Consider the following 19,760-nt stretch of genomic DNA (forward strand, 5'->3'; position numbering starts at 1 on the left):
CTGAAACGTCACCATGCTATGTGGGTCTAAATAAAATCCACTTTTCTCACCTTTAATTATAAAAGTGGTTTGGGTGTAAAGATGGATATAAAGGACATTTTTGGTGCCGGACCAAGCCTTTAACGTGTCTTATAGCTTTTTATTCATGCAGTAAGAAGTGATTTTAGTTTTACAATTGTAGCTAAATAGTTATTATATTCAACTAGATAAATATGTTCTGTTCATCTAAATCTGTTGTGTAATATTAGGGCTTTGTTCACACAGAGGGTCTTTCCTGTATTTTTTCTGCAACCAAAACCTACTGTCTTGACAGTAAAAATGCTGCGTTCAAAAGGCCCATTTTGCGGCGTTTTTCAGCATTTTTTTGCAGTGATTTTTGGGTGCTGATTACATGTGTGCTTTGTCTACAGTACATATTTTAAAAAGTTAAGTGCTGCAGAAACGCTGCAAAAAACTTTGTTGTTATGTTTTTTTCACTTTCTCGTTGCTTTCTATGGGTGAAAAAACAATGCTAAAACGCTGAAAGAATTAACATGCTGAGGATTTCAAAAATGCTTTCATTATCAAATTCAGTCTGGAAAATAATACAAAGCATTTGCATGAGATTTGTGAAATCTCATATCTTTTGGTGGTACTGTAAAAAGCAACTTTTAATTTGCATTGAAAAAAAAGCACTGCAAAAAAAGTTGCAAATACGCTGCATGTGAGCATAGCCTAAAAGGAAAAGTGTATTGGTAAAGAAAATATTGCCAATCCCAAAAATGAAACATCTGAAATGTCCAAGTAGTCGACTAGATAAAATAATAGTTAAGTAAAATTTCTAATACAACAGACAGTGCTCTGAATAACATTCTGGAATATAAATACTCCTGATTTGAGTCTGATTCAGCCGTTGCTATCATCTATAAAGCTTTACATCATATATTTGGCAGAAGCCCAAATTCTCTCCTACGCAGGAATCTATTTCTCTTGCGGCTTACCGAAAATAGAGAGTCACACATTAAGTGTAGGTAGTGTGCTGAGGATTACAGGGAGTTGTGTTGTCACAAACGGCATTGTTTTCAAGAGGGACCTTTGTACATCGGCCATAAAGAACATATTTGTTGCTTCAGATTATACATTGAAAAGATTAAGCAATTATAATGTACAACAGGATTGAAAGTTTTGTAACCTCCTTGCTTCTATTTCGGTCGGATTCCTGTTGTGAGTCCTCTATGTTTAGATGGCGGATATAACTTTTTTTTCATCATCCATAACCAATTCCAGACATAAGTATTCATTTCATAATTGTGCAGGTATAATTTATGCTATTTTTACAACCCAAGTACAGCTCAGACCATCGGTTCCGCATTTCTGGAGCAGGATGTGTTTTTTTGTGGCATTGTACAGTCATGTGCGATGTTTTGACAAGAAGCTAAAGTAAATAAAGTGGAGGATGTGGGAATTAATTTTATGATTTCATCCCACCTAGAACCAGTGACCTCTTCCCAGGACATTACTTTGTGACTGCAAGCAAAAAAAAAACACAGCAGATTCCAGCTGTTGCCTACAGCATTGCTTCTGTGCAGAGGATCTTGACAAGTGACAAGAAGGCATTGAGGGCGACATATACATTTATTTAAAGAATAAGAAACCTAGATAAATATTAACCATTAATATGATTTTTACTGGAGATTATCTGTATTGCTGGAAAAATTTATATGATTCCTTTAAAAAAAATAGTAAAGAATCAGATAACAATTGATTACATCATATTATGTAATGTGCTGTAACTCCAGCATCCTACGTTGATTCATGTTATAATATTACTTAATAATGGATAAGTCTCGGTTTTCCTGTCACTGAGCTTCAAATCTCCTACTTTCCTATAAATCCAAACAGCTCTCATCCAAACAATAAGATTAAAGTGCTTTTCATGAATATTCAAGTCTAATGTGGCCATATGATTCTTGTCTTTCCTACTCTATGACTTGCCATCCATTCCTTTTCAGTGGGCAGCACCTCCTCATCATCATTCTGCAAGTTCCATGGGTGAAGCAGCTTCCTTACCTTCACTCCATCGGCCCATGTGCCTAAATGTCTTGTCGTCTGCCTTAAATCTCAATTATGAATATAAATAATTTGACAAGTAAGATGGCAGGAACCAGAGAGACTAAGACCTGCTGTGATGTCCTGTAATCTTACCTTCTTACCTTCTCAGCTTTAGGAGACAAAGCATCAAGTGGTAGATAATAAAGATACTTAAAGGCTTTTTCTTTTTTTATATTCAAGTGGTTAAAAGAATTCAGATTTTTGTAAAAAAGTAAATAAAAATAAATTGTTTTGTTTAGCCATTTCCATAAATGAGCCTGTGTGTAATAATAATTTTTATGTATATATAGCGCTAACATATTCCGTAGCATTTTACAATGGATATCATTCGTGCATGAAAGACGCTCCCTAATCCCATTCCATAAGCCACTGCACCCATATGACTTAAATTTACATTATATGGTTGTAAGGGGGTTATTGAGATGGTTCGAAACTTAGGTTTGGCCACAAAATTAACATGCAGAACTGGCAGTATAAGTGTTTGCCTCATTATTGCTCATAGGTTACAACTGTTGCCTTGCTGCAAATTGGTTTCCAATGAAATTTGCCAAAGTGCACAAATTAGATCTTGAACCCAACTGAGGACAAGGATTGATGTGAACACGAAATCTATGCACAGCACTACAGATTGCAGTGAAAAATAAATAAAATAGTCTCTAAACATTGCCATAGATAAAGTATTTCATACGTGTAATCAACTAAGTTAAATGCACTTTGTGTTACCTTTCCCAGCAAAATCAAGAAATGAGGACAATTTCATAAAACAGCTCGCAGATAATTGTTGGAATAAAACGAACGAAACACTGAATATTTAATTGTTAAACTTTTAATTTTGGAATTTGCTGTCAGAGTCGTCTTGTAAGTAATGTTTTTAATTACTGTACCTCTGTTTGAAATAGAACGGACAAAGTGTTACAATTGTTTCTAAAGTGGAACATCCTTACATAACATATTAGTGATAATAAACGCCTTAATTTGATTGGATATCTCATCGAACAAAAGGGCATGTATAATTAAATGTGCTAGTGACAGCTATAACCAAAGTAATAAAACTAATTAATGTAACTAGCACGAGAACAAAAAAAAATGCTTCGCAGAAGTTCCGATAGTTCAAGAAACAACTACTCTGATGTAATATTAATATAATAATTGCAGATATTTCTTAAGTTCTAAAATGCAGGGCATGGATATGAGTTTAGTGCTTATTACATTACACTTTTACCACTGATTAGCGTAATTGCATATCCCACATCATAAAACAGGTAAACACTGTGTCACTGCATGCTTTTATATTAGAGAGGGCAAAATTTGAGAGGCAGGATTTGAAAAATGTTTTTCGGTGCCTATTCTGGTTTGGGTATTATCCTAAGTTGTGTGACAAGGCTCGTTAAAAGGTCGACATTGATTGTTAGGATTGCTACTTCTAATAGATGGCACTAAAGTTCTAGTCCTCTTCCTCTCTGAAGAGACAATTTGTGAATTGTGTGCTATAACCACAGCTTTGCTAGTTTTGCCGCAACAAAATACAGAACCTCAGGGTCTTCCATTGTTGAATATTTTATATAGATAGATAGTGGCCCGATTCTAACGCATCAGGTATTCTAGAATATGTATGTATGTATATAGCAGCCACATTGTATATAGCACAGGCCACGTAGTATATAGGAGCCATGTAGTATATAGCAGACACGCAGTAAATAACACAGCCATGTATTATATAACACAGCCCACGTAATATATAGCACAGCCCACGCAGTATATAACACAGCCCATGCCGTATATAACACAGCCACGCAGTATATAACGCAGGCCATGCAGTACATAACACAGGCCACGCAGTATATAATACAGGCCACGCAGTATATAACAGTAGCTATGCAGTATATAACACAGCACACGCAGTATATAACACTGCCCACGTAGTATATAACACTGCCCACGTAGTATATAGCAGCCACGCAGTATATAACACAGCCCACGTAATATATAGCACAGCCCACGCAGTATATAACACAGCTCACATAGTACATAACACAGCCCACGCAATATATAACACAGCCCACGCAGTATATAACACTGGCCACGTAGTATATAGCAGCCACGCAGTATATAACACAGCCTACATAGTATATAGCAGTGTGGGCACCATATCCCTGTTAAAAAAATAATTAAAATAAAAATAGTTATATACTCACCTGCCGGCATCCAGCAAAGCTGTCCCGATGCGCACGCTGCTGCCGCTAGCTTCCGTTCCCAGCAATGCATTGCGAAATTACCCAGATGACCTAGCGGTCTCGCCAGACCGCAAAGTCTTCTGTGTAATTTAGCAATGCATCTCTGGGAACGGAAGCTGGCGGCAGCAGTGCGCACATCGGCGGACGACAGAAGGTGAGAATAGCAGGTTTTTTGTTTTTTATTATTTTTAACATTAGATCTTTTACTATTGATGTTGCACAGGCAGCATCAATAGTAAAAAGTTGGTCACACAGAATTAATAGCAGTGTTAACAGAGTGCGTTACCCGCGGCATAACACGGTCCGTTAATGCTGCCATTAACCCTGTGTCAGCGCTCACTGGAGGGGAGTATGAAGCGGGCGCCAGGCACTGACTGGACGGAAGTAGGGAGGGACTAATTCTCGGCCGGACTGTGCCCGTCGCTGGCGGCCGCGACCAATCAGCGACGCAGGATTTCCGTGACAGACAGACAGGCGGAAGTACCCCTTAGACAATTATATATATAGATGGAGCAAGCATGCAGGCATAATTATGACACCCAGAGAGGTGGAAAAGCCATAAGGCCAGTGCCTGAGAACTAAATCCAGAATGTGTCCACAGCTGAGTCAGATCACTCTCATTCCGTCTAGTAGCCTAGTTCAATATTGCTGGAAATCAGATGAAGGTATGAGACTGATGAATGGATATCCACTTTAGTGGAGAGATCACAGTACTTGGGCTGCGCTTGTGGAAATGAAGAATCTTCAAAGGTATAAAATGAAAGTTTTTATTACACCAATATGTTTCAACGCCAGACTGGCAACTTTTTCAAGGTAAAAAACTAAATGTGCAAGGCACTCTGCCATTGAGCTGACAAAATTGAAGAAATACCCCTAAAGGGGAGGGAAAAATGAGGAAGTGAGAGGAAAGTGATAATCAATAAAAAGAAAAAAAGGATTTGTGGGAAGATATAATAAAAAACAGATCGCAACTAAGAAATAAAAATCAAGAACTTGCGGAAGAGTTCATAAGGAATTAAGGAAGACAAGAACAATGCAAAAGAGGAAAGAAGAAAAGATGTAGAAATTTAAACAAGAAGAAAAAAGTGAAGTGTGAAGAATCTATGTATAGAGAAAAATAAATAATGAATGAACAAATGGATGGATGTCTGTCAGTGAAGTCTGTTTTATCACTACTTGTAGTCACCAATTTTTGCTGCAGAGGAATTATTGTTTACATTTGGAGGGCCTAACTGCTGTAAATGTAAACTATTTTTAACCCCTTAGTGACCGCCAATACGCCTTTTAACTGACCTGAGATATAAGAGAATAGCCTCCCCATACAGGTGACAATCCATCATCTGTCGGCTGTACACTATAGCTGACAACTTGCTGCACCAGCCACGATCAGTATTTGCACCTTCCAAATCTGTTTAACCCCTTAGATGCTGCTGTCAATAGTGACTACATCATTATAAATGGTTAACAGAGTGTGGGGGCTTCCTCTTTATCCCAATTGTTGCCCTCAGATCATGATTTTGCGGTCCTGATGTTTGCCATGGCAATTCATGACCAAATAGCGGCCTTAGAGTCTGACGGCTGTAGTAATCTGTTTAGAAGTTAGCAACATTTAGGTGGTAAAAATACACATTTTCATTTCTGTCATACCACTTTGCATTAATTCCTGTAAAGCACCTGAAGGGTTAATAAACTACCTGACAGCAGTTTTCAATATGTTTAGGGGTGCTGTTTTTAAAATGGTATCATGTTTGGGGGTTTCCCAATATATGGGACCACTAAAGTCACTTCAAACATGGATAAGTCCCTAAAAAAATAAATTTTGTAAATTTCTTTGAAAAAATGAAAAATTGCTGCTACATTTTTAAACCTCCTAAAATGCTAACAAAATAAAATAACATTTTACATATGGTCCTGATGTAAAGCAGACATGTGGGAAATGTTATTTATTAATGGTTTGCTGTTGTATGACTATCTGGATTAAAGGGATAATCATTCAAATTTAGAAAATTGCTAATTTTTTAACATTTTTCTCAAATTTTTGATTTTTTTTATAAATAAACACAAAAAATGTTGAACTAAATTTACCATTATCATAAAGTAGAATGTGTCACGAAAAAACAATCTCAAAATCACTGGGATTTGTTGAAGCGTTGCAGAGTTATTACCACATAAAGTGACACTGGTCAGATTTCAAAAATTTAGCTCGGTCACTAAGGGGTTAATTATAGGTTGTAGTCCATCTTTTTTCTTGTTGTAGGTCATAATAAAATGGGAACAAGACATCCTTTGGACTGATTTTCATTCGAAATGATGAGCGTGGCACTGTTACAAATCTCCCAAACATAAGCCATTTATTACTGCCCATTATATGTTTAATATCTTGCTGTAGTAGGACTGAAGTGATCTTAGCCGTCTTTTTGCTCCCCATTAGGCAGACTTGATAATGTAGTTTTGTAGGAAAGCAACAGATAACACACCCTACTCCTCCTCTTTTGTGACAATAAGGGAACAAATCTATCACTGTCTACATTCAAAAGTAACTTTAATATCTTAATCAGAGGTGAGACAATTTATTTAAGTTGAATGGAAGTCTTGAATTCTTCAAAAATCTGTGTTCTCTGGAACACTAATTATTTATAATTTACTCTCCACTCATCTGTTTCACCCCTCCTCCTGCTGTCCCCAGGACCTCTCCTTTTGTCCTTCCCCCTCACACATGTCCTCTTTGCCCTCTTCACTCTCTGCCAAAACTTCTGACATGACTACACCTCTGACATCTTGGTTTGCTGTGCGCTCATGGCATACATTGTGACGTCACAACAATATGTTGCTGCTCATTGCCTGAGTGATGCACGACAAACAGTTATTTTATAGACCTAGTCGTGCCAGAAGTCCTGGCCTAGAATGAAGAGGCCAAAGAGGATGCATGAGATGTGATAAGGACAGAAGACGAGTATCAAAGGACCAGAAGTCAGGCTGCGGGGATGGTGTGAAAGGTGAGCATTGAGCTGAGTATTGTTTATGTTTTTATGCTTTAGGGTCTTGAGAGAATAAGTTCAGGGGTCTCACAGAGACTACAGTAACTGCGATGCAAATAGAATTTCCCTGTAAACACACATGATTTACCAAATTTGAATCGCTGCAGATCCACTTATCTCTAGTACACGTTTAAAGGGCTTAATATTTCATTTGTGTTAGAGGGGTAAGGGTGTCAGGGTTTAATCTCATAGGTATCGTTGGCATTTATGCATTCTTCTTAATTGTTTTTATATGCTTGGTCCTTTAATTGCTGTTTTGAATAAAGCCAGAGGGTTTTTTTATTTACCAGGCAATTTTTGTACTTTATTCTTTTTACCTTTCACACACCCTCTTTTATTTGTTTTTATGTTTGACATCATATCTTCTGGTATGATGTGAACATAAATTTCGAATGAAAATATGTTTGAAAGATACAAAGATACATTTTCTTCCAAAATGGTCTAGGAACTGAAAATTGAAAACATTTCCAAAGATCGCCTAAACACTTGACCTAAAAACCCAATCAAATATCTGTTAAGCGAAAGGGTTAAATTAAACCTTTGCTTCCATGTCAAATATGTATCTTCACACAGATTTCTGACAGGCTGTTACAAATGTTTTTTAGTGGGTTTGAATTTAATTTATTTTATCCCTTTGCTTTATTTAAAAAAAAAATATGTATATATATAAATTTAGTATATGACATTCATCATTCTTTGTGTTCCTTGTTTCTGTAGCAAAGTGTGAATTACGGTAATTTTCTTAAGACATTTTAACTGATTCATTATCATAATCATAATTATTCTGTAGGTTCTGTAATTATACTGTGGGTCAGATGAATAAAGCGTACTTTTAGAAATTCACTTCTGTAAAAGAGAGAATTTGTCTTTTATTCCAATTGCTTTTTTTTCCCGAGAAATGACAGCTTTATAAAATTATTGGCTCTTACTAAAAAAAAAAACTTGATTACTTTTTATCAGGTGTCACTCAAATGAGCCAGATGTTATTTTAGGAAAACCAAAATTTGTATCAATCATTAGCATGTCATTCATTATATTTTATATTGAACAGGGCTATGCTTTCATTTTAACAAGCACAGTCAAAGAGTAGCTGAATCTTTTTATTCTTAGTGTTAGCATTTAAACATACATTTGCATCTCTCAAATTAGTGCTAATAAAACACTCAAGGGTACCGTAGGGAGAATATATTGCAATTAGCGTGATATGAGAGAAATAGCAGTAATTTCTTCTCTGCTAAATTTCTACACAGAGAGTACATGTTTGCAATGTTAAATTCTACCCTTCATAGTTTGATGCAGGCTTAATTTCCTGAAACCAACTGTTGTGAGAAAAAAATAATAATTTTTCAAATATTTTTCCTTCATTAACTAATATTTTCAATTAAATAAAATGGACTACAAATTGAAAATAATAAAGAAAAAAAACATATATAGACATTTTTTACGATTGCAAGTATGTTTGTTTTCGCCACTGATAAAGACCACCATTTCATACACCAGCCTTAATAATGGGCATGACAGCTCTTTGGTCTTCACCATAGTGGAGTTTGGAGTGTGACTGAGGTTGTGGACAGATGTCTTTTATACTGATAACAAGTTCACAACACCAATAATGTATCCTATCGTGGTTAGCCAAGCATGAAATAAACACTTACAGAGAAAGGCACCACACACAAATTAATGTATAAAAAGTCCTTTATTAATAACAAAAAGACCACAAGGTGGTCATAAAGTAAGAAAGTGGCCTGGATATTGCACACAGAACCAGTGTGTACCAAACTATAAGTAACAAGGCTAAATGAGCCATATACACCGGTCTGTGAGCAATATAGAAACCACCATAGCCTAACATTAAACCGCTGAGATGCCTAATAAACAAATGTTTACCCAAATGGTATAGAAGAGCCAGGAGTCCACCACACCCGACGCACGTTTCGCAAAGGAAATGCTTCGTCCAGGGGTGTATATGGCTCATTTAGCCTTGTTACTTATAGTTTGGTACACACATAAAGCAGCATAAAGTCTGAAAAACACAGAAGCACCCAGTCTCAATGCGTAAATGGACTGTGAAGCAGGCTGGGGGCCATAAACACAGAATGAGACAAAGGAAGATTAAAGAAATAAAGTGTTGCTTTCCCATGGTTAGGGAGGAATCAGTGATGTCCATCGGCGCTGTGTGGACTTCACTGATTCCTCCCTAACCATGGGTAAGAAACACCTTTTCCCCTTTTAATTTCATTGTTTGTTGCAGCTAGTGCCGTAAAATTTTTAGATGAAAATAATACAGTCCTCCAATACAGCATGTTGAGAGAGTTAGTTGCACTAAATTTCCAGTAACTCTAGAGAATATGGTTTCACCTTGCAAAAGCTGCCAAGCTGAACTGAGTTGACAACGAAAAAACTATGCATATACTTAAGAGGAAGAAGGCTGATTTCTTATTTCCACTTATTAGTGACAGTCACCCTATAAATCCATTTGCTACCCTTTAATAAGCTGTGCCAGATGATTTAGTTTTTATGTTGAAACCAAAAAATTGTTCAAAAGAAAATATGTCCAATATCAGACAGCTATTTTGGTTGTTTAAGACCTATGACATAGGTTTAGGCAGTAATGTTTCCCTTTCAAGAAACCGGCAAATTAGCATAGGAAGACTTATAGGCTTTAGAATACTCCCTAGAAAAAAGGTATCTCAACTAACTCTCCTCCAAAAAGAAGGAAGCTCGTGCTCCAGTACCATCTACTGAAGGTAGTCACCATATAAGGTAATATTGACCCTGGGAAAAGTCTTACCACACAAATTAACATCGGATTTTGAATGTTTAGGCAAATCATAATCTTCTTGAAAGGCCTATTACATGAGACAAGGTAGTATCTTTTTTGTGTGGAGATGCAAAACTGAAATAAGGAGACTTATGGGCCAGACAATGTTAACTGGGAAATTGCTATCAAATTACCTCTCCTCCAACATTAAGAAAGTCTTGTTACACTAACCTCTTTAGCACCATTATATTTGGCCAAATAAGACCCAACTCTAAAAAGAAATGACACTCAACTGCGGGGAACTCTGTAAGACAGAGGACAAAATTATTCTTTAATCCAAGTTAAAAGTGCTGAAAACTGGAATGATGGATTTATATTACAAGGTTTTTTCCTTTCCTCATACTATTGTGAAAAAATTCATGCTTGCCGTAATGAAAATACTAAAATCAGCCAGTATTCATCCTGCCTTGGTGTTTCAGCACCATGACTCCACTGCTGCTGTGGTGACTAGTGTTGAGCATTCCGATACCGCAAGTATCGGGTATCGGCCGATATTTGCGGTATCGGAATTCCGATACCGAGTTCCGATATTTTTGTGATATCGGGAATCGGTATCGGGATTAAGATTAATGTGTAAAATAAAGAATAAAAATAAAAAATATTGATATACTTACCCTCTGATGCGCCCTGGTCGTCACCGCTGCAACCGCCTTGCTTTCGTTCCGAAGAATGAGCGCGTAAAGGGCCATTGATGACGTCATCGAAGGCCCTTAACGCGCTCATTCTTCGGAACGAAAGCAAGGCGGTTGCAGCGGTGACGACCAGGGCGCGTCAGAGGGTGAGTATATCAATATTTTTTATTTTTATTCTTTATTTTACACATGAATATGGATCCCAGGGCCTGAAGGAGAGTTTCCTCTCCTTCAGACCCTGGGATCCATTACAGGATACCTTCCGATATTTGTGTCCCATTGACTTGTATTGGTATCGGAAATCGGTATCGGCGATATCCGATATTTTTCGGATATCGGCCGATACCATCCGATACCGATACTTTCAAATATCGGACGGTATCGTTCAACACTAGTGACGTGACATTACTGCTTCTGTGTCAATGTGTTGATAGGCTGTATTCCTGTTGATGTGACATCACTGCTATAGTTTATACATAGTGACCGGAGCAGCAATGGTGTTACAGAGTTGGATACAGGGAGGGTGAATATTGGCTGATTTTGTTACTTTAAATATGGCATGATTTTTTTTACAAAAAAAAGCTAAAATGGAAGAACTCCTTTAACTTCTGTTGATGTACATGAATAATTAAAAATCAAAATGTAACATAAACAGCAATCCTCACTGTTTTATTCTTCATCATATTATATTACAGCATTTATTCAAAAATATCAGACACGGATACATCAATATGACAGTAGATGATGCTTAGCCCTTCGCTTATATTATCATATTAGATAGTACGCAGCTTGTAAGTACCGATAGATAGTGAGAAATAGATTAAAGAAAATAAGGGGTTAGCCACACTGGCAATATTTAAATTTGCCCAAACTCTGTATCCTGATCCAAAAATAGTTATCTGTCACCTGAATCTGTATATTCAGGGAGATGTGGATCATTACTTTTTCCAGTTTGAAAGGTTATAATTTAGCCATCCAGTAAATCCATCAGTTGTAAAGAATAGAAAGAAGCAGGAATGACAGGCAATAATAATGTTATCAGAAAGTCCCTTATATATACCCTAATAGTGCCATGACATATAATAGAAGTGGAGGAAAGTCAATTAACAATGTCCCCTTCAGAGAAATCAACAGTGCCAGCAGGAAGTGCCTGAAAAGTGTCACCTATTAAAGCAAAGGCTTTATGCACAAAACACACAACCATGAAAAATATCAATCAAATGAAGCAGAAAGAAGCGTGCTAATAGATTTTAGCAAAACTGAACTTTAAAGTCAAATACCATTGACCTAAAACAATGTAAATAACAGGCTTGACTGCTGTAATTGTAAGAAAAGATTATTAATCCAATGTCTATAATACATTGTTGCCTTGTAATGAAATTAATCCACCCCAATGAAGCAAGCCAATTGTTTGCATTCAACCTGTATGTATGTTATCATAGCTTAAAATATTTCAAATTAAAGCATTAGAAATGGATAATTATGTTGTACCTGGCTTATTAGCTACAGTTTGTTCATGCCACAATGTATAACAATTGTTTCTTTGTAGCTAGATTAAATGACGTGTTGACTGCTAGAAATAATCTAAAATAAATAAAAAATAAAAGTCTGAGTAAAAGTAAAAAAATTCCAAATCGGCATGTCTCACTCATATCCTTCACAGCTTACTGTCTCAATAACCTTTATCTTATCACAAGCTTATCTTCAGTGATTTTCCATAAAATTACAATAGTTCCTATCACCATACTTCAAATAGAAACTAAATTAATTAACCAAATAGAAACTAGCATACAAACCAAAAGCACTCGCTGCGTCATATGGCAATTTAACGTTAAGGTACCTTCACACTCAGCAACTTTACAACGAGAACGACAACGATCCGTGACGTTGCAGCGTCATGGATAGCGATCTTGTTGTGTTTGACACGCAGCAGCGATCTGGATCCCGCTGTGCTATCGCTGGTCGGAGCTAGAAGTCCAGAACTTTATTTCGTTGTCAGGTCAGCGTGTATCGTCGTGTTTGACATCAAAAGCAATGATGCCAGCAATGTTTTACATGGAACTAACAACCAGCTACAACGATAAGTGAGTCGCCGTTACGTCACATGATCGCTCCAGCATCGTTCTGGAATTGCCGTGTTTGGCGTCTCTACAGCGACCTAAACAGCGACGCTCCAGCGATCGGCTCGTTGTCTATATCGCTGCAGCGTTGCTGAGTGTGACGGTACCTTAACTCTTCCATGGGGCCCATGTAGGTCACATACTGTTTGTGCTCACTTCTCTACAAATGCCCTTGAAATATTGGAATGCTATTTTATTGGTGAGTGTCACAATCTATTTCTGTATTCAATATATAGTTCCATTTGAACTTTGGTAAAAGTCTATTCTTATTTAGTACATTTTGAGATTTTTTATAGAATTGCTGACAAAGTTAGACTGGTCCACTAAAGTAACAAATAACTTTCCAATAAGCCCAGGTGCTGACATATTAATGAATTCCCCATTACAACAGGGCCCTTAACCCCTTAACACCCAATGACAGACATAGCACGTCATGAGCGGGTGCCAGTACCCACACAATCGCGTGCTATGGCCGTCATGACTTTGAACTGTCACTGCATGTAATCATGCAATGACAGTTCAGTCCTGAAAGCTGTCACTGACAGCTCAGCCACACAGGAAGAGATGTGTGGACCCATGCCTTCGCTCCCTGCACCCAGATCTCAGTGATAGTCCATGATCTCAGCATGATCACGCAGGAGGTGCTGAAATATCAGCACCTTCTGCCCGATCAGAGCAGGAGCTCGAAGCTGCTAGTGTCAGGGATGATGCTAGGACTGTTCCTGGTTGTTTAACCCCTATATGCTGCAATCGAGAGGGATTGCAGCATTTAGGATGCAGGCAGAGGGATGGGATTAATGTCATTGCAGGGGTCCAATCATTGCCATGGTGACCCGGGGTCGTCATGATGACCCCCGGGTCCCTAATCTAAGGAAAGCTCTGAGACTATGCTGGCCACAGTTTTGTACACCTCTGAAAAGAAGGACAATGCTGAACAGAGGCCATGCGGAGACCAGAGTAACTCTATGCTGCCTCATAATAGTGAGTGGCTCCCTTGGAGGCTTCATCTGAATCACGTCACTCAGAGATTTAGATAAAAACCCTGAAATAAGTGCTCAGCGTAGAGTGCCGGATAAATGAGATTTGAAATTTTATGTAAAATAATAAAAGCTACAATTCAATCCACAAATAAAGCAAGTCCTCACTCAGGAACGTCATCTGTAAACAGAAATATAGGGGGCTTTAGCATTATTTGTAGTACAAAGGCTCAGGAAAAGGACTATGACTCCTCCCCTGCCAAAAGAAGTCCAATGAATTCTGCGTTCCCAAATCCAAATGCCCCTCTCCCCTCTGAGCCCTAGTGTGCCTAAACCACATTTAGCATTCTCATGTTTGGCAGGGATATAATTTTAAAAATGGGGCCACTTGTGAGGGTATTCTGCTGTTTTAGCACTTACAGGCTCAGCATATGTAGTCTGCAAACTATTTTAAAAAATTTGCGCACCAGGCAAATAGCGCTCCGTCCCTACTGAGTTTTGTCTTGTATCTAAGCAGTACTGTACAGCCACATATAGGTTACCGCCCCATTCAGCAAAAATTGTGTGACAAATTCTTGGGCGACTTTTACCCATTTCCCCATGTGCAAATGTAAAATCTGGGGCTAAAACAAAAATTTTGTTGTAAAAATGAAATTATTTTTTCTTCACTGCCCGATGGTATAAAATTCTGTAACCCACCTGTGGTGTCAATATGATCACTGCACCCTTAGATGAATTCATTGAAAAGTGTAATTTGTAAAATGGGGTCACTTTTGGGGGGTTCTGCTTTCCCGGCACCTCAAAGGTACTTCCAGTGAGTCACAGCACCCTCAAACCGTAGTTCCCGATTACATGCAGGGTAGTGGTGCAATCAGAAGAAATTGCACAACATACTGTCAGGTCCAATTTTTTCTATTAGCCCTTATTAAAAAAAATTGGTGCTAAAACAACATCTTAGCGGTAAAAATGTAAAAATGTAATAATTCTTTCTTCACCACCCAACGGTATAAATTTCTGTGAGGCTCATGTGGTGCCAAAATGCTCTCTATACCCATAGATAAATTCATTGGGGGTGTAGTTTATAAAATGACAACAGTTGGTGGGGGGGGGGGTTTCCTGTTAAAAAGTAACCTTTAATATTATCATTAAAAGTAATCACAAAAGAGAAAATATCAAGACAAAACAGTAAACCCCAGTGGGGGAAGTGAAGTCTGACAAGGATAGAAGTTGTAAAATGGATAGAGAGTCAAAATGGTGTTGGTTTAAATTGCCCTTAGTTGTTCCCTAGCAGGTGTCCCTTCCTAGCTGTGGTGGTTGGCACCTTATGTTGGACACAAAGTGGCACCCTTGCTTACCAACAGCTTGCCCTGAAAAAAACTGTTAAGAACTAGTCTAATAAAGATTTTGTCGGTACTCGAAAAGAAACACCATAACCAGACCCAGATATCAAATAGAGCAGAATAGACCCAGAATAGATTGACTAGCAACCAGGCAACCCCCACATGTACTTATGCTGGCTAACAGATGTAAATCATTCAGCTGCGGCAATGGAAACTAAATCTCCAAGCACTAAAAAATACTTGGAGGAAAGCCGAGCGTGCTCGAGAAATCTCGAGTAATGAGTATATTCACTCAACACTAGAAATTATCTAAATTTTCACCAAATTTGTGATATTTTCATAAATAGTCATATCAAACAAATTTTACCACTATCACAAAGTACAATACGTCACAAAAAAGCATTTTAGAGTTGTTACCCCAAAAAGTGACACTGGTCAGATTTAAAAAATGAGGCCCTATCATTAACCTACAAGGTGGCTCAGTCCTCAAAGAGTTAAAAAAGACACTTCATTAAAAAAAGCCAATAGATTTAACAACAGAAGCTAGACGATTAATATCACATCAGTGGGGCGTCTTGGTATTCCCATCAAACAATTGTCTAAAGGTAAAAAAAAATATAATTGCATACTGAAATGCTAAGAAAAATACATTTAGAAAATTGGAACTTCGTTACTGTCATAGAAAATAGGTAAAACACTTCATTATGTACGTGTGGAATATTCAAAAAATGGAGCTGCCAAATTGCTATAGAAAACTTATGGTAAAAAGAAAATACTGATTGGCCAATATATGTGAGCCCAACAACCATCGTCAAGGTGTACCTGATTGGTGGCTGCCTAACCTGATAAGACACCTCTCCTGAACTGAAAAGTCTACAGTTTATAGAGCAGGAAGGTCTTTTACCTGCAGTGGAGATGTATGGCTAGAATAAACTTCCTCGAGTAAAATTACCTATTTTCTGAGTATCTAAGAAACATTTGCTACATCTATTGCTATAGTCCCTGATGAGACAAGCAATTAAAAGGAACAAGTCACTAATTCCTCAGTGAAATAAATATAACCTTTTAGTCTTTTTTGGTTTTCTAAGTTCCATTATTACCACCTATGTGTTAGGGGCTCACCTGTTAAAATAGATTTTCTAAGCTGTAGAAAAGAATGAGCAGCATGGTACTGAAGCAATGGTGCAGCAGAGCAAGCCTTAACGGACAACATGCGAACCAGCAAGGATGAGGACAGCCAGCATGCAAGATGGCAGAGAGACGGTGCAGAGATGAAAGTACTAGATGAAGCAGAACCAGGTTTTTTGATACACACAGGAACAGTCAATGGAGAGACAATCTGGAACTTGCAGCAGGAAAATGGTTAATAGCAGAGTTGTGATTTGAACTTGAAGCTGAATAATAGCAGAGAGGCATATACAAACAGAAACATGCAGCAAAAATGTGGTACCTTGATAGCAGAATTGTAAAGTGAGCACAACATCTACAGATGCTGAACAGAACTTGTAAGTAAATACTGTAAGTTGAATGGAGATCAAAAGTATTAATCACATAATTAGGCACCTGGCTGAATATGAGCCCATTGAAAGGTGAAGTTAACTCCTGTCAGTCACTCCTGTTACAACTGGAACTGTACTTACGCAATACTCAGCTGGCCTTAGAAGGCCATGCGTGATGTGAGAGGTGTTTGTTGGGTAGCCAGATTAACTCGGCATGTACTAGCGCAGAGGTAGCTGGCCACAGGAGAAACATGCAAGGCCTGGCAGCTGAGCAAGGACAGATCAGAAGGTATGCAATTTGGACAAGAAGCAGGAAAATACAAGGAAAAATTACAAGAATTTTTTTTCTTTTGTGTAACTTAGCAGTAGTTCGATATTCTATAATGATGATAAGTCGGGTGATATTCTATAATGATGATAAGTCGGGTGACATCAATACCAACAGAATTTTCTCACTGCTGCCAGTCCTTAGTTGACATGGACATCTGACATGTCACCATGGTAGCATAATAGGCACATCACAGAACACAGAAGACATAATAATATATTTTGCAAATGTGTTACATTTCAATTTTGAGCACAAATATATAGATTTTTAAGTCCCAGAATAACCTTTTTTTGAATTTTCAGGACCCTTTAGGAACACAAATATTTAATAGAAGTGATTCATTGTGTTTGGCTGATTTTTAGCATTTAAGTTCAGGCAATTATTGTATTAGTTATTATTCATTCCTTTTACAATCCTATTAAATTTCAAGAGAAGAATAATATAACATACTTAAAGTGAATTACATATTGCAATCATTTCATATTCAATTATGAAGCTTATTGGGATTTTTTTTTCTTAAGTTTGTAAGAAGTTTCTATTTAGAAAATCTTACCAGACATGACCAAATGAATATGATTGTGACAAAGTTCAGCTGTATACTAATTCATAAAATGGGCACATATAAAATTCTGTTATAGATTACTTCAATATACACATGTTTATGCTAGAAGTGACTGTAGTTTTTGAGACAGCATGTTAGTGTTAAGGATAACCTATTATTGATTTTTTTTTGTTTTTAGGCAAATTTATGAGAAACATTGAAACAAAGAACATTGTGTTATGTACATCACCAATAAGGGTGGGGATGTATGAAATTTGAAAAACACAACTTGCCATAACTCTTGTTCATGGTCTGTGTCATACATTGCACACTATATACTGCAACAATGTGGTTTTGCATCACGTAGAACAAGCGATAAAAGAATTGCAGCTTTCAATATAAAATGAGAGAAAAATATAAACATATTTAAAAAAAATATGTAAAAATTGTAATATTCTCTCTACTAGTGATGAGCGAGCATGCTCATCACTACTCGCTACTCACTCGAGGATCAGTGTGCTCCGAATGCTCGTTACTCGGTGAGTATTTTTTGAATGTTCAAGAGGGAGCTTGAGTCCCTGCCCCGCATGTTTGGTGCATTTTAGACAGCCAGTGAATTTGTGGGGATTTCCTGCCAGTCTCTGTAATGTTGCAGCCATCTTGGTTGTGGTATTACTGTTATTGGTTGGCCACCTAGGTTCATCAGGTCTATTAGTGACTGAGCCAATTTGGTACTTAATGACCGAGCCAATTTTTGCAATTCTGACCACTGTCACTTTATGAGGTTATAACTCTGGAACGCTTCAACGGATCCCGCTGATTCTGAGATTGTTTTTTCATGACATATTGTACTTCATGTTAGCGGTAACATTTATTCGATATTACTTGTGGTTATTTATGAAAAAAACGGAAATATGGCGAAAATGTTTAAAATTTTGCAATTTTGAAACTTTATATTTTTATGCCCTTAAATCAGAGAGATATGTCACGAAAAATAGTTAATAAATAACATTTCCCACATGTCTACTTTACATCAGCACAATTTTGGAACCAACATTTTTTTTCTTAGGGAGTTATAAGGGTTAAAAGTTGACCAGCAATTTCTCATTTTTACAACACCTTTTTTTTTTAGGGACCACATCACATTTGAAGTCATTTTGAGGGGTCTATATGATAGAAAATAACCAAGTGTGACACCATTCTAAAAACTACACCCCTCAAGGTTCTCAAAACCACATTCAAGAAGTTTATTAACCCTTTACGTGCTTCACAGGAACTGAAACAATGTGGAAGGAAAAAATAAACATTTAACTTTTTTTGCAAACATTTTAATTCAGAACCATTTTTTTTATTTTCACAAGTGTAAAAACAGAAATGTAACCATAAATTTTGTTATGCAATTTCTCCTAAATACACCAATACCCCATATGTGGGGGTAAACCACTGTTCGGGCGCACCGCAGAACTTGGAAGTGAAGGAGCGCCGTTTGACTTTTTCAATGCAGAATTGGCTGGAATTGAGATCGGACGCCATGTCACGTTTAGAGAGCCCCTGATGTGCCTAAACAGTGGAAACCCCCCACAAGTGACACCATTTTGGAAACTAGACCCCTTAAGGAACTTATCTAGATGTGTGGTGAGCACTTTTAACCCCCAAGAGCTTCACAGAAGTTTATAACGTTGAGCCATGAAAATAAAAAATCGCATTTTTTCTACAAAAATGATCTTTTTGCCCCCAAATTTTTATTTTCACAAGGCTAACAGAAGAAATTAGACCACAAAAGTTTTAGTGCAATTTCTCCTGAGTACGTTGATACCCAATATGTGGGGGTAAACCCCTGTTTGGGCGCACCGCAGAGCTTGGAAGAGAAGGACTGTCGTTTTACTTTTTCAATGCAGAATTGTCTGGAATTGAGATTGGACGCCATGTCGCGTTTGGAGAGCCCCTGATGTGCCTAAACAGTGGAAACCCCCCACAAGTGACCCCATTTTGGAAACTAGACCCCCCATGGAACTTATCTAGATGTGTGGTGAGAACTTTGAATGCCCAAGTGCTTCATAGAAGTTTAGAATGCAGAGTCGTGAAAATAAATTTTTTTTTTTTTTCCACAAAAAAGATATTGTAGCCCCCAAGTTTTTA

Source organism: Ranitomeya imitator, chromosome 1 (assembly GCF_032444005.1).
Source record: "Ranitomeya imitator isolate aRanImi1 chromosome 1, aRanImi1.pri, whole genome shotgun sequence".
In the NCBI taxonomy this organism is placed as follows: domain Eukaryota; kingdom Metazoa; phylum Chordata; class Amphibia; order Anura; family Dendrobatidae; genus Ranitomeya; species Ranitomeya imitator.